A 27,314-nucleotide genomic window follows, 5' to 3' on the forward strand; every position below is an offset into this window, starting at 1 on the left:
TCAAAAGCTGGCATCGGTACCTGTCTACTGATGACCTGAGAATACAAGTTATTTTGAAAGAGTTTATCAGCATTAAGCTGATGAGTTCATAAGTATTTTGGTGTCAGTGTTTGTTATCAAAACGTTTGAACATGTCTCAAGTGTAAGTTTGTAAAATGTAAGTAATTGTTTGTAAGCGTTTGTAAAAGTTTGAATCTCTCAGAAAAACCTATATTTTCTATTAAAGTACCCTTCTACCAAGGCTTAACTGTTTTGTATGCTCGTTTGTTGTAAAAGTGTGTAATTTCCCAAGTGTAACTATCATTTAACAAAATATAGTTTGTACATTAATGTTTAAGTGAAGTAATCACTAAAAATATGTAATGGGTAAATCATTGTAGTACTGTAGTGTTGTATTATAGGAACTACTGTTGTACTAACTACCTTAAACTGGATTTATATTAAGGTATCATGTGACTAATTGCACCATACTATCGACTGGTAACAACGACATACGAATGGTCGTAATAACGGAATGACGTTTGGCACTCGCAGACCTGCAGGTCCGGCTGTAGCTAGCAGCAAGGTGTAGGATAGTTAATCCAGTATAGATCTATACGCAAACTCACGCTCTCCCTTCAAGAGACTCTGGCTACAACTCGGGCCATGGCATTTAAGTCATGCTCCGATCCATATCACAATAATGAACGTATTCTAGTATAGGTAATGTAATGAACTGTTCTAGTATAGTTGTATATGTTCTTCCTCTAGTATAGTTGTATATGTTCTTCCTCTAGTATAGTTGTGTATGTTCCCTTTCTAGTATAGTTGTAAATGTTCTCATAGTAATGTAATGTATATGTTCTCATAGTTAATAAGTATTGACTCATGAATGAACTGACTCATTGATCTAGAATTTGTAGTAGTATGATTCTGTGTTACCCCGATGGTAACTTACTAATGATGTAAATGATACGCATGAATATGGAAGTACTTTTATGTCTATATATGCACATATGATATATAATTAATATTGAAATGACCCTCGGACGGCTACCCGACATCCCACCAGACCACATCCAAATCGAGGAAAAGGAAATAGGGCGGATGGCCTTCCTAAGTCTTTTAAACATTTCTTATATATCTATGCATATATGGACATGCAATTTATAAGAAGTATAATAAAGTTTAAATAAAAGTATTTGATAAGTAAAAGAGTTTGTAAAACATTTTGATGTAAAGCAGTTTGATAAACAGTTTGAACAGTGATAAAATCATTGTTTTTCTAGTTATTAATCACATGTGATTGATGTAATAACTATAAGTATTTAGCTTGTATTCCCCCCTATAAAAGTATTTAAAACATTTAAAAGTATTTCAAAGGTTAATTAAAGGGGTATGAACTCACCTGTAGTGAGTGGTTCTGATGACAACGTTGGATTAGATGCTAGGTGCCAAGTGGTGACTTGAGTACACGCGTGAATCCTATTTAGCATATATTGGCACATATATGGATTAAATTAGTGTTATGAACAACTAATTGATGATTTTGGGACCACCTTTGGGACTAGCAAACACTTATAATGAAGTGTTATAATCATATATGATTGTATGAGGGTTTATAAGGCTATACAAGAGGGTGTATGGCCAAAATACACACTTTATGTTTGTGTGCGGCCAGGTGTGCGGCCTAGTGTGCTGCCAGCACTTTTGTGCGGCCCTGTGAGCAGCCATGTGTGCTGCCAGGTTGTATGTGCTACCATGTGTGCGGCCAGATGATGATCTTGGTGTTCTTGGTGTTCTTGGTACCTTTTCTGAAGATCTTCAAGGAGAATGGATGATACTTGAGAGGATTTTCGTGTTCTATGCTTGAAGAAGTGAAGGAAGTGTTCAAGAATATTCTAAGTGTGGCATATATACGTGGAGTGTGCGGTTGGGGAGGTGTGAGGCCGCAAACAAGAGTGTGTGGCCGCACACTCCATGTGTTGGAGTGTTTGGCCCGGTTTTGATTCCTACACTTCGAGTTAACCCTTCTTAACACTCCTACCTTGATTATATTCCGTTTAAAACGCTTAAAAAGCATAGGCTTTGGGAAATTTGGCGAAGAAAAGACTACTCGGATAAAGGGGCTCGCACATGTTCTGCAGTACCCCCAGTAAATACTCCGCCGGTATGAAAAGTTCTTAATGTTAATTGAGTGCCCGGTTCTCCAATAGATTGACCTGCAATAATACCTACGGCTTCTCCCAATTCGACCAGGTCGTCATGAGTTGGACTCCAGCCATAACATAATTGACAAATCCAAGATGTACTCCTACAAGTTGGGTACTACTATATAGTAAAATAAGTCTAATATTGGAAAGAATTGAAGAGTGCATGCGAGAAGTTTTTCGGGTTGTCACATCATCCCCTTATTAAGGCAATTTCGTCCCGAAATTTGATATTTTTTTTGGTTACTAGATTATTACAAATAACTAAGTAAAAAGATGAGGATATTTCAGTTTCATCTGATCCTCGCGTTCCCAAGTGAATTCCGGTCCGCGCTTGGCGTTCCAGCGAACCTTCACAATCGGGATACGGCTTTGCTTCGTCTGCTTGACCTCATGGTCCATGACTTCTACGGGTTCTTCCACGAAGTTGAGGCTCTCGTTGATCTCCATCTTGTCGAGTGGGATTACAAGAGTCTCGTCGGATAGACACTTTTTCAAATTGGAAACGTGGAATGTAGAATGTACGTTACGAAGTTCGTTCGGTAGATTGAGTTTGTAAGCCACTGGGCCGATTCTTGCAAGAATCTCGAAAGGCCCTATGTACCTCGGATTAAGCTTCCCACGCTTGCCGAAGCATATCAAGCCCTTCCAGGGTGAGACTTTGAGAAGGACTCGGTCTCCCACCTGGAATTCCAAAGGTTTTCTTTGCTTATCAGCGTAGCTCTTCTGTCGGTCTCTAGAGGCTTTCAATCGTTCATGAATCTGAACGATTTTCTCTGTCGTTTCCCGAATAATCTCCGGGCCGGTGAGAGTATTGTCGGAAGCTTGCCCCCTGGCTAATTGGGTATCACCCACCTCAGCCCAGCATAGAGGGGATCTGCACTTTCGGCCGTAGAGGGCTTCAAATGGAGCAGCCTTGATGCTCGTGTGATAACTGTTATTGTAGGAAAACTCGACAAGGGGTAAATAAGTATCCCATGCCTTTCCAAAGTCAATCACACAGGCTCTCAACATATCTTCTAGAGTTTGGATGGTCCTCTCACTTTGTCCGTCGGTCTGTGGATGGTAGGCTGTGCTTATGTCTAGCCTTGTTCCTAAGGAATGTTGTAGTGATTTCCAGAATCTTGAGGTGAAACTACTATCTCTATCGGAGATAATGGATATAGGAACACCATGTAGTCATACGATTTCCCTAATGTATGTTCTCGTAAGTTTCTCCATCTTATCGGTTTCCTTGATAGGAAGGAAGTGTGCAGACTTGGTCAATCTATCAACGATGACCCATATGGTATCAAGTCCACCCGTTGTCTTGGGCAACTTGGTTATGAAATCCATAGTGATCCGCTCCCACTTCCATTCTGGGATCTCTGGTTGTTGCAGTAAACCAAAGGGTTTCTGGTACTCGACCTTGACCTTTGCGCAAGTAAGGCATTTACTTACGAAGGTAGCAATCTCTGCTTTCATATTAGGCCACCAGTATAGCTTTTTAAGATCCAGATACATCTTATCTGAACCTGGATGGACAGAATACCGAGTGTTGTGCGCCTCGTTCATGACCAAGTCTCGGAAACCACCGTGCTTCGGGGTCCAGATCTGGTTCATGAAATATAGGGCTCCGCCACCCTTGGCTTCTAAGTTCTTATCCATTCCTCTGAGGGATTCATTCGCCACATGTTCAGGTTTCATGGCTTCAAGTTGAGCCTCCTGAATTTGTTTAGACAAGTGCGAATGGATAGTCATTGTCAACGACTTGACTCTTCGACCAGAATATTCCTTCCGACTTAGGGCGTCTGCTACTACGTTGGCTTTACCCGGATGATAACGAATATCGCATTCGTAGTCACTGAGTAGCTCGACCCACCGTCGTTGTCTCATGTTGAGCTCCTTCTGATCGAAAATGTGTTGTAAACTCTTATGGTCGGTAAAGATAGTGCTTTTCGTCCCGTACAAGTAATGTCTCCAGATCTTTAGGGCAAACACAACTGCTCCTAGTTCAAGATCGTGTGTGGTGTAGTTGACTTCGTGTGTCTTCAACTGTCTCGAGGCATAGGCGATGACCTTACCCCGTTGCATCAGGACACAACCGAGCCCTTGGTTTGACGCATCGCAATAAACCACAAAATCTTCTATCCCTTCGGGTAGGGATAGTATTGGTGCGGTGCATAAGGCTCGTTTGAGCGTTTGAAATGCTCTCTCTTGTTTCTCTTCCCAGTCGAAGGCCACGCCCTTCTGGGTCAGTGTTGTAAGAGGTTTCGCAATACTGGAGAAGTTCTGTATGAATCTGTGGTAGTAGCCAGCAAGACCTAGAAATTGACGAATTTCTGTAGGCGTCTTTGGTGCTGACTAGTTCTCAATAGCCTTAATTTTGGATGGATCCACGTGGATTCCCTCTTCGCTTACCACGTTTCCTAAGAATTCGACTCTTCGGATCCAAAATTCACATTTCGAGAACTTCGCATAGAGTTTCTCCGTTCGTAAAGTTCTTAAAACTTGTCGTAGGTGATTGCCATGCTCTTCCTTACTCCGGGAGTAGATCAAAATGTCGTCGATGAACATGATGACGAACTGATCCAAGTAAGGTCGGCATACTCTATTCATTAGGTCCATGAAGACTGCGGGCGCATTGGTCAATCCGAATGGCATCACCACAAACTCGTAGTGTCCGTAACGAGTTCAGAAGGCTGTGTTCGGCACATCCTCTTCTAGTACTCGTAACTGGTGATATCCGGATCTCAGATCAATTTTGGAAAAATAGTTCGCCCCTTGCAGTTGGTCAAATAGATCGTCTATGCGAGGCAGAGGGTAACGATTTTTGACCGTCAGTTTGTTGAGTTGTCTGTAGTCGATACACATACGGAATGATCTGTCTTTCTTCTTAACGAACAAGACCGATGCTCCCCAAGGTGAGAAACTGGGTCTTATAAAGCCCTTGCTGAGCAGTTCGTTAAGTTGACTAGATAATTCCTACATCTCAGTTGGTGCTAATCGGTAGGGCAACTTGGCTACTGGGGTAGCTCTTGGGACTAAGTCGATTCTGAACTCGACCTGTCGTTGCGGAGGTAATCCTGGTAGCTCTTCTGGGAAAATGTCGGGGAAGTCGCTCACTACTGGAATGTTCTTTAGTTCTTTCGTTTCGAGGCTCGTATCGACGACATGAGCAAGGAATGCATGGTATTCTTTACGCAAATACTTTTGTGCTTGAATACTTGATATTATACGAAGACTCGCACCAGGCTTTTCGCCATAGACTATAAGAGTTTTGTTAGACGGGAGGTTTAGACGGACTGCTTTCTCGAAGCACATGATGTCGGCGCGATGAAGACTCAACCAATCCATGCCGATGATAACGTCGAAACTTTTAATGGAAACCGGCATGAGGTCGATTGGAAATGAATGGTTATCTAAAGTTAAGGTACAACCTAAGTATATGCTCCTGGTGCTTTCAGTTTTCCCATTAGCCATTTCTACCGTGAATTGTTCTTTAAGTGTGTGCGGTTGATGTTTAAGTATATGAGCAAAATTTATGGTTCACGAAGCTTCGCTCCGCTCCAGTATCAAACAGAATGCATGCATAGGAGTTATCAAGGAGGAACGTACCAGTCACCACTATCGGGTCAGCAACTGCTTCCCCATGGCCTATAGCTAGCACCCTTCCTGCTTCACCCACATTCTTTGCTTTGGGGCAGTCCCTCTTATAGTGGCCTGCTTCGCCACATCCATAGCAGGTCGGGCTCGTGCCAGAGCTGGGGACTTGGGTGATTGGCTTCGCCGGGAATTTACTGAAACGGACGGAGTGTCCTTTCCTGTTACAGTTAGAGCACTGCATTTCACGACAGGGGCCGTTGTGGTGGAAGTTGCATTTGTTGCACTTGGGCAAACTTCCAGCATACTGTCCCACCGGAGCAGTAGCAGCAGCAGGGGTTATCGCGACATGCACAGCCACAACTTGCTGCTTTTTAGCAGCTTGCTGTTTCTTCTTCTCTTCCCAGAATTTCCGCTTAGTGTCAGTGGATTTGGAGGGCTCCAGGATGGTTAGGGTGGTTGTTGTTGCAAGGGTTTTGACTCCATGGTCAATGAATCGTTGTGCCAGTCGCTTGGCACTATCGAAGGTAGCAGGGTTTGATGATAGAACATTCCCCTGGTACGGAGGCACTAGCCCCCATACGTACCTTTCGATCTTTTTCCCTTCAGTGGGAACCATATTGGGGCAGAGAGCCACCAGTTCACTAAATCTGGTGGTATAAGCGACCACGTCGGTGCCCTTCATGGTCAGGCTCCAAAGTTCCTGCTCTAATTTCTGGATTTCACCACTCGGGCAATACTCCTCAATCATCAGGTCTTTCATTGTTTCCCAGCCCATGTCGTTGGCTACGACAAGGGTTAGAGCTTTAACGTGGCCGTTCCACCACGTCAGGGCCTTTCCTTCAAAGGTTCATGCGGCATATTTGACTTTGCTCGCAGCAGGGCATGAACAGATTTCAAAGACTGATTCAGTCTTCTCAAACCATTGCAAGAGGGCAATGACTCCGCCGGTCCCATGAAAGGACTTCGGCTTGCAGTTGGTGAAATCCTTGTAGGAGCATTCTCTCGTGCGCACATGGATCTGAGCATGAGTAGATTCAACAGGGGTTCCACCTTGGCTGTTGTTAGTTGAGTGATATTGAGCCATGTCAGTTGCCACTGTCGCAGCTACTGCAGCATTTAGAGTCGCGGTATCGATGACATGAGGAGGAGGTGGTGGAGGAGGTGCAGGGTTACGTCTTGTTGACTTACGAGGAGGCATCTTTCAGCTATAAGTTTATAAAGACAGATACAATGGTAAGAATCAATTGTAAGCAAGTTGAGAGTGACACATGGACTAAATAGCCATAGTCTAATAGTTGAATGAATGTACGAATTGAAGTCATATTAGGGAAGAATAGTAGGAACACGCAAGTGTAAAGGTTTTCTCATAGATTAAATAGCTGTCAATATTACTGGTATTATTGATGTAATGTGTTCAAGGAAAATCGACCTAACAGTAGGTCTTACAGCATACCATACGGAAAAATTTGACAGTTACTAGATTCCTAGTTAGCGTACTGAAAGTTAGGAATATTCTATAGACAAGTGCTACTTAGAGCACAGATGTTAAAGGCTATTCCTTAACCAAAAGACAGAGATGTACTAGACATCATCTAACGGCGATGGGAATTCCTCGGGCGAGTCCTCAGGTCTGACACTTGACGAAACACCTCTTGAAGGTGTCGCTCTTGAGCCCTCTGGCGGGTTCGAAGTTCCAAAACTTCAGCTCGGGAGGCAGCTAGCTGTTGCTGCAGGGTTTCATTGGCTCTCCGGGTCCGTTCCATGTCTTCTTCAAGACGGCGGATGCGGACTGTGTTGACACCAGAGTTGGCATCAATCTCCATGACCCGGTCGATGGCTGCTCGACCTTGCTCAACATTACGAGCTATTCTGCGGATAATGACGGGCAGAGCTCGATCCGCAGAGCCACCATCGCTAACGTGGTAAAAGATTCGGTCCCCAAAGTAAGGTAAGGGTTGACCCTGTTCGTCACTCCAGCGATTCAAGTTGGTTGCCCACAAGGGTGTAGGACCTGGAAAAGCTGGTCGGGGGTTGTTGTTCGGGGCTTGACCTACTAGCGGTAGGTTGTTGACTTCCGGCTCGGAGTCGGATCCATTAGAAAAGCCTTCTGTGAGGTGATCATCCAAAGGGATTGGATGCTCATCTTCGGGCTCTTCTTCGATCCACCCGACATTGCCTTCATTTGGAAAGTACGGGTCGCCGTGATGGAATCCAGCCATTTAAATTTACGCGAGAAGAGAGGTATAAGAATATAGTATACATGTAACTAGTAGTACAAAATACACCTATAGTATTTTAAGTTTAAGTTCTACTGACCTTCTTGTGGTATTGTTGGTAAGTTTTTAGACTGGTTAACACATCACAACCATTCTAGGGCATATGCTAATCAATCCTAGGACCAACATAGTTGATCAGGCTATGCCATTCCCAGGACTGACCATACATCCCCGAGCTCACTTGTGATATTTAACAATCGTAATACTTTTGTTCTTGTCATTGTTACACTGATTTTAGTATGAATGCAGACTAGTATACTTAATTAAATATTTTAATATTTAAAGTATACACTCTTGGTCAGAGTGCTTTAATCCCTAATGGGTTTATAGTTTAGTATATCTTTTATGGGTTGATATACTTGATTCACTATAAACAATGCTCTGATACAAATCTGTCACACCCCAAAACCAAGAACGGCGGAAACGTTCTGGGGCGGAGGACGTCATGTAAAGTATCACAACACAGTAAATGTAAATAAGCAAACAACATCATCCATTGCATTAAATATATAATTTTAATACAAGTGTGTTCTGTACAGTTTTAGACACCAAAAATATAAGGTAAATCAAAATAATAAGATGAGTCTTGGATGCGCTCCATCTTCTCAAAAGCTGGCATCGGTACCTGTCTACTGATGACCTGAGAATACAAGTTATTTTGAAAGAGTTTATCAGCATTAAGCTGGTGAGTTCATAAGTATTTTGGTGTCAGTGTTTGTTATCAAAACGTTTGAACATGTCTCAAGTGTAAGTTTGAAAAATGTAAGTAATTGTTTGTAAGCGTTTGTAAAAGTTTGAATCTCTTAGAAAAACCTATATTTTCTATTAAAGTACCCTTCTACCAAGGCTTAACTGTTTTGTATGCTCGTTTGTTGTAAAAGTGTGTAATTTCCCAAGTGTAACTATCATTTAACAAAATATAGTTTGTACATTAATGTTTAAGTGAAGTAATCACTAAAAATATGTAATGGGTAAATCATTGTAGTACTGTAGTGTTGTATTATAGGAACTACTGTTGTACTAACTACCTTAAACTGGATTTATATTAAGGTATCATGTGACTAATTGCACCATACTATCGACTGGTAACAACGACATACGAATGGTCATAATAACGGAATGACGTTTGGCACCCGCAGACCTGCAGGTCCGGCTGTAGCTAGCAGCAAGGTGTAGGATAGTCAATCCAGTATAGATCTATACGCAAACTCACGCTCTCCCTTCAAGAGACTCTGGCTACAACTCGGGCCATGGCATTTAAGTCATGCTCCGATCCATATCACAATAATGAACGTATTTTAGTATAGGTAATGTAATGAACTGTTCTAGTATAGTTGTATATGTTCTTCCTCTAGTATAGTTGTATATGTTCTTCCTCTAGTATAGTTGTTTATGTTCCCTTTCTAGTATAGTTGTAAATGTTCTCATAGTAATGTAATGTATATGTTCTCATAGTTAATAAGTATTGACTCATGAATGAACTGACTCATTGATCTCGAATTTGTAGTAGTATGATTCTGTGTTACCCCGATGGTAACTTACTAATGATGTAACTGATACGCATGAATATGGAAGTACTTTTATGTCTATATATGCACATATGGTATATAGTTAGTATTGAAACGACCCTCGGACAGCTACCCGACATCCCACCAGACCACATCCAAATCGAGGAAAGGGAAATAGGGCGGATGGCCTTCCTAAGTCTTTTAAACATTTCTTATATATTTATGCATATATGGACATGCAATTTATAAGAAGTATAATAAACTTTAAATAAAAGTACTTGATAAGTAAAAGAGTTTGTAAAACATTATGAAGTAAAGCAGTTTGATAAACAGCTTGAACAGTGATAAAATCATTGTTTTTCTAGTTATTAATCACATGTGATTGATGTAATAACTATAAGTATTTAGCTTGTATTCCCCCCCTATAAAAGTATTTAAAACATTTAAATGTATTTCAAAGGTTAATTAAAGGGGTATGAACTCACCTGTTGTGAGTGGTTCTGATGACAACGTTGGATTAGATGCTAGGTGCCAAGTGGTGACTTGAGTACACGCGCGAATCCTATTTAGCATATATTGGCACATATATGGATTAAATTAGTGTTATGAACAACTAATTGATGGTTTTGGGACCACCTTTGGGACTAGAAAACACTTATAATGAAGTGTTATAATCATATATGATTGTATGAGGGTTTATAAGTCTATACAAGAGGGTGTATGGCCAACATACACACTTTTTGTGTGTGTGCGGCCAGGTGTGCGGCCTAGTGTGCTGGCAGCACTTGTGTGCGTCCCTGTGTGCGGCCATGTGTGCTGCCAGGTGGTATGTGCTGCCATGTGTGCGGCCAGATGATGATCTTGGTGTTCTTGGTGTTCTTGGTACCTTTTATGAAGATCTTCAAGGAGAATGGATGATACTTGAGAGGATTTTCGTGTTCTATGCTTGAAGAAGTGAAGGAAGTGTTCAAGAATGGTCTAAGTGTGGCATATATACATGGAGTGTGCGGTTGGGGAGGTGTGAGGCCGCAAACAAGAGTGTGTGGCCGCACACTCCATGTGTTGGAGTGTTTGGCCCGGTTTTGATTCCTACACTTCGAGTTAACCCTTCTTAACACTCCTAACTTGATTATATTCCGTTTAAAACGCTTCATTAGACTCTAAAGGGTACTACTATATAGTAAAATAAGTCTAATATTGGAAAGAATTGAAGAGTGCATGCGAGAAGTTTTTTGGGTTGTCACACGGGTCCCCGCTTGGCATTCCACTAAACCTTCACTATCAGGATGCGACTTTGTTTCGTTCACTTGACTTCCCTATCCATGATTTCGATTGGCTCTTCCACAAATTTAAGGCTCTCATTGACCTTGATTTCATCGAGTGGTATCACAAGAGTCTCGTCGGATAGACACTTTTTGAGGTTTGACACGTGGAAGACGAGATGTATGTTGCTAAGCTCTTGGGGTAAACAGAGTTTGTAAGCTACGGGGTGGATCCTATCGAGGATCTTGAATGGCCCAATGTATCTCGAACTTAGCTTTCCACGCTTTCTGAAGCATATCATTCCTTTATAGGGTGAGACCTTTAACAGAACTCGGCCACCAACCTAGAATTCTAATGGTTTTCGTCTCTTATCGGTGTAGCTTTTTTGTCTTTCTCTTGAAGCCTTTAGTCGTTCTAGGATCTGTACGATCATTTCGGTGGTTTGTCGGATGATTTCTGGGCAAGTGAGAGTGTTATCAGGGACTTGACCTTTGGCTAGCTGCGTGTCACCCACCTCAGCCTAGCATAGAGGAGATTTGCACTTACGGTCATAGAAGGCTTCGAATGGAGCAGCCCTGATGCTAGTGTGATAGTTGTTGTTGAAAGAGCACTTAGGCCCCTTTAATGTTGAAAGAGCACTTAGGCCCCTTTTATGCTTTTGAAAATACTTATATTTTTAAGGCATACTTTTAGTTCAGAGCACTTAGGCCCCTTTAATGTTTATAGTTTTATACCATGTAAGGTTTGGTATACTCCATTCACTATAAACAAGGGCTCTGATACCAATCTGTCACACCCTGAAAACCAAAGGCGGAAACATTTCCGGGGCGGACTCCACGTTGAGTATCAAATCCAATGCACATAGTAAGCAAAGTAAACAACCATTACATTACATATAAGAGTTTACATTTGTTCAAAAGTAAGTTGTACAAGTGTGATACATAGTATATATGAACAAAAGTAAGACGTGTCTTTTAAGCACTCCGTCTTCGCCAAAATGGATCATCGGGTACCTGTCTAATGCGGATCTGAGAATACAAGCAGTTTGAAAATCAGCATAAAGCTGGTGAGTTCATAAGATGTTTGTTTTCTGAAAAATGTACCAGTTTCCTTTAGTTTTCTGAAAAGGTTTGTTATCCAAGAAAATCCCATATTTTCTTATGTAAAACAGTTTAGTTATCATTTGTTACCAATTCGATTACGTGTTGTATGTTACCCCAGGAAAATCCCATATTTTCCTAAGTGTAAGTTTGGTTGAATAACACAGTGTATAGTTTAATACATAAAACTATATATTGAAAATCATGGGATTACTATCCCGAACTAGATATAAGGTAGTTTGATATACACGAAATTTGTAGATAGATATAAATTGAAAACCATGGGACTTCCATCCCGTACTAGATATAAGATAGTTTGATATACATGAAACTATAGATAGATATAGATTGAAAACCATGGGATTATCATCCCGTACTAGATATAGGTTGAAAACCATGGGATTACCATCCCGTACTAGATATAGGTTGAAAACCATGGGATTACCATCCCATACTAGATATAGATTGAAAATCAGCGGATTATCATCCGGTACTAGATATAGGTTGAAAACCATAGGATTACCATCCCGTACTAGATATAGATTCTAACCATAGGGCTACCATCCCGTACTAGATATAGGAACTATAGATAGAAAATAGATATAAAATCAAATCAAAAACCAAAATCGTGAATAGACTTATATTAATACGTATTGTGAGCCCAGTAACCATGCTGATACGACAACGAGACCTCTTTGACGCTTGTCAGACGTCGGACGATATCCAAAATTTGTCACCCCAGGCGTGCCCGCCTAACTGTAGCTAGCAGTTAAGGTGTGGGATTGTCAGTCCCGAATAGATCTATTCACAAATTCCACGCTCTCCCTCCAGGAGACTCTGGTTACACTTCCGGGGAGGATTTACTAATAACCCAAAGGGTAATGACGAATCTCACAAGCTAGTACTAAATTATTCACGGTGTTCTCAGACGATATCAAACATACTAAACGATATGAAACATAATACAGTGAATACAGTTATATACAATGAAATTATCTGGCAATACATTCTAAATGAAACAGAGATAAACTGAATCAGACATAGTTTATCTATTAACATTAATTGAAATCCGAATACATAAAATGAGAAATGAAGATCCCAAATTATTCCCATAATAATTAGATTAGATTGATTGTTTCCTTTACTGAAATCCATGTAGTTATAATTGATAAAAACATCCCTTATGCTCAGCATAATACATAAGGGGTAAAGATATCTATAAGTTAGCCAGTTATTTATAGAAATACATCGGTTTTAGGTTTTGAAAACATTTATAGTTTGCTTGTATTCCCCCTGAAAACATTGAAAAACGGTTGTAAAAGGGTAGGGGTATGAACTCACCGGACGAGGAACGTGTCTGCTTGGATCCTAAACGCCAGTTCTGGGTTTGCAAATGCACGAGGTTCCTAAGGATCGTTAAAAGATACACATTTGTATCTAATTAGGACTTGAATTATTTATTAGTTAGGGACAAACACTTCTAGTTGCGGAAACACTCCATTACAAGTGTTTGGAAGGACCCGGGTGGCATTTAAAGACACATAAAGCTTGGATATGGAGTTTACTCTTCAAGAGTAAACTCACACAAGAGTTTTCGGCCCTAATGTACCATTCCCCATGAGTTTACAGCCATAAACTCATGGTAGGATGTTCTATGATGCTAAATGGTCTTATATCACTTGGGAAAATTAGCTAGGATCAAATCTAGGGCCTTGGAATGGATTAAACTCACTTATGGACCATTTATTGGAGTTTACGGTAGTAAAACTGGATTTTACGTCCGTAAACTCCCCTACACATATTTCTTTGATGTTTTGGTGGACATAGGCCTTTACAAGAGTTTTCTAGCTAATTCTACAAACCATGGAATGAGTTTAAGGCACTTCTTGACCATGTTCTAGGAGTTTACGGCCCAAGACTCCATCTTATGGCCGTGAACTCCTTAGTGGGTTGTTCTAACATGTTTTAAGGTCCTTAACTTGATTGTGGTTACTTCTAGAATCTATCCCAAGGCTTATGGTGTGTTTAAGTGGCATCTTAACACATTAGAAGGAGTTTACTCCCCATGGAGATGAGTTTACATCCCAAGCATATTCTTGGGCAGTAAACTCATGTTTACTCCTCTAAATTGAAGATAAAGATATTCCAAGTCTAGTCCCATAATTCTACAAGTCATATCTAAGCCTCAATGGTGTTTTGGAAGGGTTTTAAGGCATAAAAGACCCCTTTATGTGTGTTTACGGCCCAAGCATGTTCCAGGGCCGTAAACACATAAACATGGTCCTAAATCATAGATAAATCACGAATTTGAAGCCCAAAGGTGATATACAAGGAGTTAGGGAAGATACCTTGATGATTTGAAGACTAAATTTTGTGATTTTGGACCCTTAACTTGATTTGAGGAGAGAGGTTAGAGAGAGAGAGTAGTGAGAGGGAGAAAAAGCTTCAAATGGAAGCTTAATCCCCTTTAAATATGTTCTAAGTTTTGGACACGGTGGAATTCTACCCGATACCGACATTAAACGGGGCTTTTGGTCGCACCCGATTAAGTTATCGTACTCCGGCGGGATTGAATTTAGAATTTTCACATTAATGATTTTGGGCCATTTTCATGAGTTTCTAAGGGATTTGAACACTCATGAGATTATAATAACATATAAGTTTAAATAACTTAGCCCAAAAATGAAAACGGAACGAACCACTATAGACGGATTTTACGTATGAAATAGGTTTCTGCGATGAACAACTTCGGGTTGTTACATAAGGTGTACAGGGAAGCAAACTTACATGTTTTTTAGCCTAAGGAGTTTCGCACCATCGTTCTTTCTGTAACATAAACACTGCAAACACCTGACCCGTTGCAGGGAAATTCTTTCGCCCTTGCAAGAACCGAGCCGAGGCCAAACTTGACTACAGGTCAAGGGGACCAAGGAAGATTAGGAAATCATACTCCACCACCGTTACATACAAGTGGTTTAGGCGTGGTGAGCACCACTGTGCCAGAATCCACAAACCCGGGGGACACCTCAGTGCTAACTCAAGGATTTGACTAATACTGTTCTGACAATTCCTGAACTCAGTATCAACCTAGTACTGAATTCGGAATCAGAAAATATGAAGCTTTTCGCAAGGCTTTTCCGTCATGCATGGCTCAGAAAACTCAAGAACTTCAGCAACGGGAAAAAGATCTTCAAACCGTAGCTAAGTATTGGGCTGATACGTTCAACAATGCGAAGACAGTCTATGATATCTTGAGAATTCAAGATTGGGTGTCAAAAATGGAAGCTACAGTGCAACAGGCTCAAGGTCAAACTAGTGGTGTTGGTCCATCAAACCCCCTCCAACTTGTGAAACACATGACTCTAATGTTGATGCTTCCGTGGTAGAGATCACCTCCGGACCTATGTTTGGTTTGGATGATATAACGCTTGAAGATGTTCAGCAACCTCCCCATTCTGATGAATTTTTTATGGTTTTCGATGACGAACAATCAAGTGGATCTCAACACTCCACTTCCTAGCCAAAGGAAAAGAAGAAGAAGAAACTAGTTGTCACCTGCAAGGAATTTCTCTCATTGCAATCCAAAGTCGACAAAATCTTGGCTGCAGTCACCATCCATCAACCGCAACAATATGATGAAGTTGGAACGCAATCTCTGGCTAAAAGATTGGAACGATTGGAAACCATGGAACGATTGGTTGTAGAAAGAATAGCATTGAAAGCGGGAATGGGTATTAGAGCCCTGGATAACAGTCGCACTGCAGATCACAAGAAATTGCTATCCACTGCTGAAAACCTCAGCAAAGAGGTAACACCACTCAAAGAAGAAGTCAAGACCACCCTTGAAAATCAAGCTGCTCACTCTAAGAAGCTAGTAGAAGAAACTCATAACGCTTATAATTCAGTTATTGTGGTCCTCCAATCCACCATCACCAACCTACGACGCTCTGTCCACTGTTGAAAACCTCAGCAAAGAGGTAACAACACTCAAAGAAGAAGTCAAGACTACCTTTGAAAATCAAACTCACCAAAGAAATCCACCAACTGTTGTTCAACACTGAGATTCCCAACAATCTCCAAGTCTCTGAGTTGATCAAAATCGACGGACTGATGCAGTGGTTTGAGGATCAACATGTGGTTGATTCCTCAAAAGGGGGAAGTGATCCTATTCTGTTCAATCAACAAGATCCTTCCCAAACCCAATTGACTCAGCAAACTCGACCAGTTGTGGATGAAAACAAGCCTCCAACTCCTCAACCCTCACCGCAACCATCTCATAAACCCTCAACTCCGGTGCAACCTATTCAATCTCCTCATCAAGAAACTCCTCCTCAATTCAAGAATCTGGCACCATCAATGTCTTCGGAGGACTCCAATGACTATCCCATAACTCATCAAAGGAAGAAAGACTAGAAGGCATCAAAATTCGCCGAACTAATTTGGAGAGAACATGGCTTCGACACAACCATTGATGAGACCCTGATCAACTCCTGGATCAATCCCATGCAAACTCTCCTTGACGATGACTATAAACCATGGATGACTTTCGCTGAGCCTCCATTTGATTGCTATTGGGATATTCCAATCTCCCCTAATTCAAAGTTCTTTCCTGTCTTTGAGCCTTTCGACCTCAGTCTTTCGGATGAAAAGAGACTTCCTCTCGAGTTCGAGCGTTTAAATAAATTTCACGCTAAGCATGGAACTTCCATTGAAAAGATCTGGTCTAATGACAGACCCGAAGCTGTAAAAAACTATAAGGTGAGGAATTCATGAAAACTAACTTTGTTCAGTACACACTCACCTGGAGATGAATGGACTACATCAGAACACAGGCGGACTTCCCTTGCATGAACCCAGAAGAAATTTTTCTAATTACAAGATTTTTCCAACTCAAGACTGAGAAGCACCAAAGATGAAGATTCCTTATGGAAAAGCGTGCGACTTCCTTAGAGCCTTGGTTTGTGATTTCGGTAAGATTGATGTGGAAATTTATCCCGTTCTTGCAGGGAAATTCAACTTTCCAAATTTTGACCCAGTTCCAAGTTTCACCGAAGGCTACCAAGAGAAGTCACTTGGTGCTACCAACTTCCCAGAGTTAGGATTTGTCTACAAAAGAGCCAACAATAATGTGAAGTACTTCATCCATGTCACTTCAATGTACAGATTGACCCGCAGACAACTAGAAGTAACTTTGACTGCGGTTCACCAATCCAAATACACAACTGATGAAGTGAAGTTTGAGATCACACGGAGAATTACTTGGCTAGGAGAAGTAAGGAAGTTTTGGTGGTTCCTTATCAAATTTCTGAAGCTCAATAATTAATGATTGAGAAGTTGAACAGGTCACTTAGGGGGAAAATGTTAAAGCAAAAAGTGACCCTCTTAAACTTAAGTCATTCGCAATCATCTTTGTCTACCACAACTTGTTTTTTCTGCTACCGCAACTCTTTTACCTACCACAATTATCTCTCTACTTCCGCAATCAAATAAGTGAACCGCATTGAAGACTTATGTTACGTACTGACTTAGTGTGATAGCATCTGTTTATCCAATGAACCTTGCATGGCCATATTAGCCAGTATTTTATCAATTTTTTATTATGGATATAAGTTTTCGAGGCTCTATAAATAGAGTGCTCATGTTTTCTATCAAACACTTGTCACCTTTTACCACTTCTTCACTACGATCTTTTGATCCTTCTCTTTGAAATATAATGATCATTTTCTCATATCTCTATCTTACTGATCATCATCGAAGATCCTCTTCACTTTAAACTGATCTGACATACTAACTCATGTTTGATTGCAAACCGTGTTATGAGTCAGTCTGGTGTTTACTTGATATAACTTGTCATTTACAATTCCTTTACATTTCTGCAACTAACAATCTAACAAATCTAACTTATTATTGTTGAACTTTCATGATCCTTTGAGATTAACTTATTCCGCAACTATAATCTTGTACTAACGTTTTTTCAAGTGTTTTCCCAAAGTTCTCTCAACAAATCTGCTTATTTCTGCTAGTAGTGATGCCAAAACTTCAATACACAACTACTAGAAACTCAGAGGATTTTGGAGACCAAGAAAACCATGATATATCAACTAGATTTACAATTGACTCATGTAATGTGTGACCTAGACAATATCAGATCTATAAATAAATATTTGCATAAACAACGAAACATTTATTGTAACACTGCTAAAAGGTTGTATGGGAAATTAACTGCTTTACATCACTCGTCTGATATTAGCAAAGAGCATCATAGGAAACTTTTGCCCTTTTTAGCTTTCGAAAAGGAGAAAATAGATTCCACTTCCTATGACTGTGAAAAGAAAATTTCTGAATATGATAAGGTCCCAATAGATTCTTATGCATATGGTATTGTGAAAATTGATGAATGTTTAGATGCAAATGATCTTGTTGATATTGTGAATGAGACCCTGACCAAAAACGAACAAATCGAAATTTTGAAAAGAACAGAAAATTCGACACCTAACTCTCCAAACATTTTTGTTGATATCGAAGATGATTCTAATTATATGAGTGAAATTGAGGCAGAAGAAGTTGTTGATTGCTCTCAATTATCAGTCATTAATGTCACTTCTCTAGTGAAGGGTAAAGAAAAATGTAATGATTCTTTGGTTAAGATTGACACTGATCAAACCTCGACTTCGAAAGATCATGATCCTGACTATGTGAATGTTGAGATAGTTAAACAAATAGTGACGATGATAATGATGATGTTTCGAAAGAAACAACAATACGACAAGTTGTTGTAGATCAGGTCTATGAGGAAACTGAGAAGTTCGGCAAAATCCTGAAAGAAAAGGCTCCTCATTATCTTAAAACAAATACCATTGTATATCCAAACTTCAAATGCTCAAATGAAGTTATCTTCCTAATTCAGGTGTTTGTTACCTCAAGAAATGGTGATAAAGTTAAACCTGAAATCAACAAAATTGTTGAAGAGGATAACAAGGAAGCTTCTGAAGAAGGATTTTTCTCAAATCAAAGCACTGTCGAAAATAATCTCAACAAAAACTCATCTACTTTTCAAAGACAAAAACCTCAAAGAAAATGGGTTGTTAAAACTGCCAAACCAAAAGAAGAAAAATAATCAAATGAAACAGTTTTTCAAAAGTCAAAACAAAGGGATCAAAATTTCAAAGAACAAATTGAAAATATTTCAAAGGAATAGGGAATTTTGATTACTAAAGCTAGAAAGAAATTTTATTAGAAAAATATTGAATCTCGAAAGAAACAAAGTGTTTTGACAAAGAAATCGTCTGAAACAATTGAATCTAAATCAGTTCAGACAAAATCTTAGAACAAGTATTTTGTTAAGAAACCTACTTGTGCCACAACTATATAAAGACCCCTAAACTAGCAAAATCGGCACTACTTATACAAGCAAAAGAGGGCTAGCCGATTTTGAGGTTTAGTGAACTTCTCTTAAAGTTATTCCAAGTGTTGTGGTGTGTGTGAGACATTTGAGGCATCACACTTGAGGTGCTAGGCTCACATGGTTCTCAAGGAATATGGAAAGCCATGACAATTAGGGTTTACATGGTGTAACCCTACTTGTGCCACAACTATATAAAGACCCCTAAAATTGCAAAATCGACACTACTTGTACAAGCAAAAGAGGGCTAGCCGATTTTGAGGTTTAGTGAAATTCTCTCAAGGTTATTCCAAGTGTTGTGGTGTTGTGTGAGACATTTGAGGCATCACACTTGAGGTGCTAGGCTCACAAGGTTCTCAAGGAATCCAAAAAAAAAGGTATGTTCTTCTTCTAGCATTTATGTTTAAAAGTTCCCCATGCTATGCTAGATAGGTTAAGAACCTTGGAAAAACAATTTTACATGCGTCTTAGTAAAACATAGATCCAAGGTTTCTAGGTTGCATGTACACCTTAGGAGTGTTATTATGCTCAAAACCCTAATTTATAAACATGTTTGAATTAGAAATTTGCATAAATATCATGTTGGGTTTCGAGAAAACACATTAAAGTAAATTACAATGTCTAAATGAGAAAGCTGTTAAAAGAGTCAAAACAAAAGTGTTTTGAAGATTCGATGAAAATTTTTCACATAATATGAACTTCAATGTCATATGTTTAAGTTTTGTAGCATAGATTTTAAACACTTTTATACACGAAAATTGTAACAACCCGAAGTTGTTCATTGTCGAAAACCCCGTTCTACCCGTAAAACTTGATGAATATCAATTCGTTCCAATTTCGTTTTTGGGTTAAATTAATTAAACTTATATGTTTATTTGATGCTAATGAGTGTCCAAACCCCTTAGGAACTCATGAAATTAGCCCAAAATGTTTATTTCAAAAATTTTAGAAATGTCCTCGCCGGATTACGGAAACTTAATCGGGTGCGACCAAAAGCCTCGTTTAATGCCGGTAACGGGTAGAATTCCAGCGTGTCCAAGTTTTGGGACCTATTTAAACATGTTCAATCTATCATTTGAAGCTTTTTCTCTCTCTCACTACTCTCTCTCTAACCTCTCTCCTAAATTCAAGTTTAAGGATCCAAAATCTCAAATTTAGGGCTTCTAATCACCAAGGTACCTTCCCTAACTTGTTGTACAGCCTCATTAGCCTTCAAATCTGAACTTAAACTTTGATTTTGGACCTTAAACATGAGTTTACGGCCAAGGAGCATGCTTGGGCCGTAAACTCATAATAAGAGGGTTTTTATGCCTTTAAACCCCTCCTAAACAATTTTGGGACTTAGATATGGCTTAATGGCTTAATGGCTTAATGGACTGGACTTAGAATGCCTTTAACATGGATTTTGAAGAGTAAACATGAGTTTACTGCCCAAGAACATGCTTGGGCCGTAAACTCATATATATGGGGTGTTTCCGCGACTAAAAGTGTTTGTCCCTAACGATTAAATAATCTAAGTCCTAATTAGATACAAATGTATACCTTTGCATTATACTTAGGAACCTCGTGCGTTTGCAAGCCCTGAACCCACGTTTAGCATCCGAAATCATCACGTTTCTCGTCCGGTGAGTTCATACCCCTACCCTTTTTAAATGATTTTTCAATGTTTTCAGGGGGGAATACAAGCAAACTATAAATGTTTTCAAAACATAACTTTGATGTATTTCAAATAATATCTGGCAAACTTATAAATATTTTTACCCCTTATGTATTATGCTGAGCATAAGGGATGATTTATCAACTACAACTAAATGAATTTAGTTAAGGAAATAACCAAACTAATTAAATTATTATGGGAATAATTTGGGGTTCTTTAGTTTTCGTTTTATCATGTACTGATGTGTGTATAAAGTTATTAGATAAACTATGTCTGATTCAGTTTATCTCCACATCATTTGAATGTATTGCCAGATAGTTTCATTGTAAGTATCTGTATTCACTGTATTATGTTTCATAATCTTTTATATATGTTTGATATCGTATGAGAACCATGTGAATAGTTTATTACTAGCTTGTGAGTTCGTCACTACCCTTTATGGATGATCAGTAAATCCTCCCCGGAAGTGTAACCAGAGTCTCCTGGAGGGAGAGAGAGGAATTTGTGAATAGATCTATTTGGGACTGACAATCCCACACCTTAACTGCTAGCTACAGTTAGGCGGGCATGCCTGGGGTGAAAAATTCTGGATATCGTCCGACGTCTGACAAGCGTCAAGGAGGTCTCGTTGTTGTATGAGCATGGTTACCCGACTCACAATACGTATTAATATAAGTTTATTCACGGCTTTGGTTTTGGATACATATCTAGTACGGGATGGTAATCCCATGGTTTTTAGTCTATAGGTTTCATATCTATTGCAGGATGTTATTCCTATGGTTAGAATCTATATCTAGTTCGGGATCGTAATCCCATGATTTTATCAAACTATCTTATATCTAGTTTGAGATAGTAATCCCATGGATTTATCAAAATATCTTATATCTAGTTCGGGATAGTAATCCCATGGTTTTATCAAACTATCTTGTATCTAGTCCGGGATGGTAGTCCCATGGTTTTCAGTCTATATTTTCAAGTATATCAAACTATCTTGTATCTAGTCCGGGATGATAGTCCCATGGTATTAAATCTATATGTAGTACGGGATGTTAGTCCTAAGATTATCTAACTACTTTCCATCTATAGTTCACGTATATTAAAGTATTTTGTATCTAATTCGGGATAGTAATCCCAAGATTCTCAATATATAGTTTTGTGTATTAAACTATTCTATGTGATATTAAATCGGTCTGGTATTTAGGAAAATATGGGATTTTCCTGGAGTAACATATAACGCGTAATTGAACTGTAATGAAAGATAACTAAACTATTTTACCCGATGGTTCGAAAAAATCGAATCAATCTTTGAAATATGCGCCTGTTCGGAGTCTGATAAAGTAAAGTTCGCCGCCTGCACCTTCCTTGACAATGCCCTGACTTGGTGGAATAGTCGAGTCAAATCCTTAACTCTACCTGTAGCGAATGCTATGGGTTGGGAAGCTATGAAGGAGCTTCTACTCGCAGAGTATTGCCCTCGGGGCGAAATTCAGAAGCTAGAACACGAACTCTGGAACCTTAAGATGAAGGGTTCCGACATAGCCTATTATACTTCAAGATTCGATGATCTGGCGTTACTCTGTCCGGGAATGGTTACCTCAGAGAGTAAAAAGATCGAGAGGTTCATCTGGGGGTTGACCCAGCCAACCAAAGGGAATGTCTTAACTGTGAAGCCAGACACCTATGACAACGCTAAATGTCTTGTGAAAACCCTGATAGATCACGAAGACAACTCTGATGAGGAGACTACCACTCCCGAACCGGTCACAAGTGGAGGTGGAAACAAAAAGAAATTTTGGAACAAGAGGAAGGCCCAGAGTACGCAAGGGTCTTCTAAGAAACAGCAAACAATAGCAGTCCATGCTGCTACTGCCCCTGTTGCTGTTTCAGCTGTCGGGTCCACGGCCCAAACTCCTACCAGTGGATACACTGGTACCCTTCCTTGGTGTGGTAAGTGCAGCTACCACCACCGCATTCCTGATTCATGTCGCGAAAGGATCTGTGACAACTGTGGCAAGAAGGGCCATCTTGCTCGAACCTGCAGAAAACCAGCCAAATCAACGAACCAACCATCCGGAGCGGGAATCAGTCCAGCCTGCTACAATTGTGGCGAAGTAGGGCACTTCAAAAGAAATTGCCCCAAAGCAGCTACAACCACTGATCCCACTGTCGCCGCAGGTATACTCCTCTTTGACAATTCTTATACCTGCAACTCTTTTCGATTCTAGTACCAGAAGGGAAACTTGTTATCTATCCATTCGAATAATTTCTAAACTTAATCCTTTGTTTGTAATCGAAATTTAGTACAATCGAGACGGCTAACCAGTGAGATAGAGAACACTAACTTCGTACCTATAGATTGAATCCTCAGTCCGGAGGATTATTCTGTTCCATTCGATTTAAATGGTGGAAACTTTAACAAAATACTTTGATGCTATGTTTGACATGAAATGACCGAGTCTCATTCATGTTGTTATCTTTGGTTTCGAAAGGGTTGCTCGTCTAGATCTTTTCCCCGACCCGACTCTCGTGATCTTCGGCATCAAACCTTCGTATCATTTCATTAAGCTCAAAAGTTTTCCCGATAGGAATTGTCGTGTATCCCTCGTTTCTGAGACCATCGGGAAACGAGAAGTCAGCAGCTCTTTCCCCTAAATGTCTTTCCCGAAGAATTCCCGAGAATTCCTTTCGAACGTTTAGCTTAGTTCCGCATCGGCCTAATCTCTGGATCTACCTCGTGACCGAACCTCAGTGAGAATGACGTGTTCAAAACAGTGACCAAGAACTGATATGATCACTACGGATTAGTAGTGGTATCCTTTCGGTCAAATCTCTTTCCCTCGATCATGTAGCCAAGCAAAGTAGTCGTAACCGTGTACTTTTCCAACATCTAAGGCGATAGGAAGTTAGTCGGCACCGAAAATACCCATAGAAACCTGTCGATTCTTGGGTCCCATCAACTAATATCGCAGTCTTACCCATAAACTTCTTCTAAAGCCATCAAACCCTTAGCTACCCGGCTCCTTGAAGATGTGCTTTCTTGTTGGAGCGTGTGTTATGTTGATGGCTTTATCCCAGAAAATCATGATATGCTTTGAGAAGTGTGAAATACTTCCCTCGTGATACATTAGACCCTTCGTGATCTTCATAGAATCGATTTCGTAACCTTCCAACTTCGGCTACCTTCAAAACTTGGTAACATCCATCCGGTACTTCACGTCTCGGATCCTTAGAAGTACCTACCCGACGAAACCCTAGTGATTTCCTTTGAGGAAACCGAAGTCGTCTAGGGTTGAAACTTCCATGAGAGAACCGATTGAGATCGTAGATTGAGAGAGAGTCAATGTGCGAAACAAAAGTCGCGTCCCGATATTGAGAGTTCGCTGGAACGCCAAGCGGAGACCCGATTCCACTTGAGAACATGAAGATCCGAGGCAACAAATCCATTCATGTCTCATTCCAATTCATTATCTATATCTTATTCTTTGAATTTCGGGACGAAATTCCTTCTAACGGGGGGATAATGTAACAACCCGAAGTTGTTCATTGCCGAAAACCCCGTTCTACCCGTAAAACTCGACGAATATCAATTCGTTCCAATTTCGTTTTTGGGTTAAATTAATTAAACTTATATGTTTATTTGATGCTAATGAGTGTCCAAAACCCTTAGGAACTCATGAAATTAGCCCAAAATGTTTATTTCAAAAATTTTAGAAATGTCCTCGCCGGATTACGGAAACTTAATCGGGTGCGACCAAAAGCCTCGTTTAATGCCAGTAACGGGTAGAATTCCAGCGTGTCCAAGTTTTGGGACCTATTTAAACATGTTCAATCTATCATTTGAAGCTTTTTCTCTCTCTCTCACTACTCTCTCTCTAACCTCTCTCCTAAATTCAAGTTTAAGGATCCAAAATCTCAAATTTAGGGCTTCTAATCACCAAGGTACCTTCCCTAACTTGTTGTACAGCCTCATTAGCCTTCAAATCTGAACTTAAACTTTGATTTTGGACCTTAAACATGATTTTACGGCCAAGGAGCATGCTTGGGCCGTAAACTCATAATAAGAGGGTTTTTATGCCTTTAAACCCCTCCTAAACAATTTTGGGACTTAGATATGGCTTAATGGCTTAATGGCTTAATGGACTGGACTTAGAATGCCTTTAACATGGATTTTGAAGAGTAAACATGAGTTTACTGCCCAAGAACATGCTTGGGCCGTAAACTCATATATATGGGGTGTTTCCGCGACTAAAAGTGTTTGTCCCTAACGATTAAATAATCTAAGTCCTAATTAGATACAAATGTATACCTTTGCATTATACTTAGGAACCTCGTGCGTTTGCAAGCCCTGAACCCACGTTTAGCATCCGAAATCATCACGTTTCTCGTCCGGTGAGTTCATACCCCTACCCTTTTTAAATGATTTTTCAATGTTTTCAGGGGGGAATACAAGCAAACTATAAATGTTTTCAAAACATAACTTTGATGTATTTCAAATAATATCTGGCAAACTTATAAATACTTTTACCCCTTATGTATTATGCTGAGCATAAGGGATGATTTATCAACTACAACTAAATGAATTTTAGTTAAGGAAATAACCAAACTAATTAAATTATTATGGGAATAATTTGGGGTTCTTTAGTTTTCGTTTTATCATGTACTGATGTGTGTATAAAGTTATTAGATAAACTATGTCTGATTCAGTTTATCTCCGCATCATTTGAATGTATTGCTAGATAGTTTCATTGTAAGTATCTGTATTCACTGTATTATGTTTCATAATCTTTTATATATGTTTGATATCGTATGAGAACCCTGTGAATAGTTTATTACTAGCTTGTGAGTTCGTCACTACCCTTTATGGATGATCAGTAAATCCTCCCCGGAAGTGTAACCAGAGTCTCCTGGAGGGAGAGAGAGGAATTTGTGAATAGATCTATTCGGGACTGACAATCCCACACCTTAACTGCTAGCTACAGTTAGGCGGGCACGCCTGGGGTGAAAAATTCTGGATATCGTCCGACGTCTGACAAGCGTCAAGGAGGTCTCGTTGTTGTATGAGCATGGTTACCCGACTCACAATACGTATTAATATAAGTTTATTCACGGCTTTGGTTTTGGATACATATCTAGTACGGGATGGTAATCCCATGGTTTTTAGTCTATAGGTTTCATATCTATTGCAGGATGTTATTCCTATGGTTAGAATCTATATCTAGTTCGGCATAGTAATCCCATGATTTTATCAAACTATCTTATATCTAGTTCGGGATAGTAATCCCATGGTTTTATCAAAATATCTTATATCTAGTTCGGGATAGTAATCCCATGGTTTTATCAAACTATCTTGTATCTAGTCCGAGATGGTAGTCCCATGGTTTTCAGTCTATATTTTCAAGTATATCAAACTATGTTGTATCTAGTCCGGGATGATAGTCCCATGGTATTAAATCTATATGTAGTACGGGATGTTAGTCCCAAGATTATCAAACTACTTTCCATCTACAGTTCACGCATATTAAAGTTTTTTATATCTAATTCAGGATAGTAATCCCAAGATTCTCAATATATAGTTTTGTGTATTAAACTATACTATGTGATATTAAATCGGTCTGGTATTTAGGAAAATATGGGATTTTCCTGGGGTAACATATAACGCGTAATTGAACTGTAAGGAAAGATAACTAAACTGTTTTACATAAGAAAATATGGGATTTTCTCGGATAACAAACGTTTTCGGAAAACTAAAGGAAACCGGTACAATTTTTCAGAAAACAAACATCTTATGAACTCATCAGCTTTATGCTGATTTTCAAAGCGCTTGTATTCTCAGGTCCACGTTAGACAGGTACCCGGCGATATCTTTTGGTGAAGACGGAGTGCTCAAAAGACTCGTCTCTACTTTTGTTCATATGATATATGTATAACACTTGTACAATTTACTTTTGAATCAAATGTAAACTTTCAAATATATGTAATGTAATGGTTGTTTACTTTGATTACTATGTGCATTGGATTTGATACTCAACGTGGAGTCAACTCCGGAAACGTTTCCGCCTTTGGTTTTCGGGGTGTGACAAAAATGTTTCTAAGTTTTTCGAAAACGTGTCAAAATGGTAAGCAAGGTTTAAAACGGTTTATATGCCCTTAAAGGCACTTCTATCCATTGAAATGGATTTGAAATGAAATTCAAATAGCAATATTAAAACCAATATTGGTTAAATTGAGTTTTTAAGAAAAGTGTTAAGTTAAAGCAAGTTATCAAAAGATTTTTAGCGAGAATATGGCTTACATTGTTAAGAAATGTCTACTGAGTTGAATGAAGTGGTTATAA

Source organism: Lactuca serriola, chromosome 6 (genome assembly GCF_051521515.1).
Source record: "Lactuca serriola cultivar US96UC23 chromosome 6, Lser_US96UC23_V15, whole genome shotgun sequence".
Taxonomy (NCBI): Eukaryota; Viridiplantae; Streptophyta; class Magnoliopsida; order Asterales; family Asteraceae; genus Lactuca; species Lactuca serriola.